The sequence below is a fragment of the Halyomorpha halys genome, unplaced genomic scaffold (genome assembly GCF_000696795.3).
Source record: "Halyomorpha halys isolate HHAL.00 unplaced genomic scaffold, Hhal_1.1 Scaffold10706.1, whole genome shotgun sequence".
NCBI lineage: Eukaryota > Metazoa > Arthropoda > Insecta > Hemiptera > Pentatomidae > Halyomorpha > Halyomorpha halys.
In genome coordinates this window covers 1,301-2,185 of record NW_027115925.1, presented here as the reverse complement: position 1 = coordinate 2,185, position 885 = coordinate 1,301, and the positions used below count along the sequence as shown (strand labels likewise).

Below are 885 nucleotides of genomic sequence, written 5' to 3'. Positions count from 1 at the left end.
TCACGTATATGAAAGAAAACCATTTATTTATATTTCATGAAGTGTTTATTAATTAATCCAATAAATAAGTACTAAACTGTTATTTAATATTCCTGATATCCGATGCCCCAATATCCTGATTAGTAGGGATTTGCTGGTACCTATTATAAAAACCTTTATATTACTAAATCATATGTAAAACAATACATACTAGTATCGAACTTCGTTGTAGTGTACGTACATCTCTGGTAGAAAACCCTGTGTTATAATTTTTATTGTCAAGTACTAAATTTTTTATCAGAGCACTGACATACTTGACGAAGTAATTCGATTAGTTTAATATTATAAACTAACATACGTCATCAACTTTATGCATATGTTTTATGTAGGTAGTTAAAAACCGCACACGCCACTCATTTACTGAATACAATAATAAAGTAAGGTTTAATTAATGTTTTTAAGGAACCACTCGGACTGCGTACCTCCCCATCGTATTACCCTAAAGGGTAATCCGAACGGTCATCGATGATCCAGCAGTTCTACAAGAGAACCACTGGATCCGCCTCGCGCTCAGAGGAGGACGCTATTGTTCGTCATCGTGATTTCGTGTTACCCGCGGATTACCGCCGAGGTGAAGATCAACATACTACAGAAATGATCCTGTAGAAGTATGATCTTAATTAAATTTTCGCCTCCTTGGGGTAGTAAAGGTTCTTGTGAAAAGACCATCTGCAAGAGGGTATACGAGCTGATGCTTTAAAAGACTGTCCATATCCCAATCATTTTCCAGTGTACATCACTTCATCCTGAAATATACACAACATAGCAAAAAGCAGCAGTATCGTTTTTAACAAGAAACTTATTAATTGAGTTTTGTACGATGTGCTATCAAATACTGTAGGAAAA

The 885-nt window shown here is 35.3% G+C and overlaps 1 non-coding gene across 1 annotated transcript; it reads right to left on the bottom strand.

The window, feature by feature from the left end:
* Positions 1-443: 443 nt before the first annotated feature.
* On the bottom strand, positions 444-657 carry LOC112211889 (small nucleolar RNA U3). The gene has a single exon (XR_002945757.1). It is a non-coding gene; the product is annotated as a small nucleolar RNA U3 (small nucleolar RNA).
* Positions 658-885: the final 228 nt, after the last annotated feature.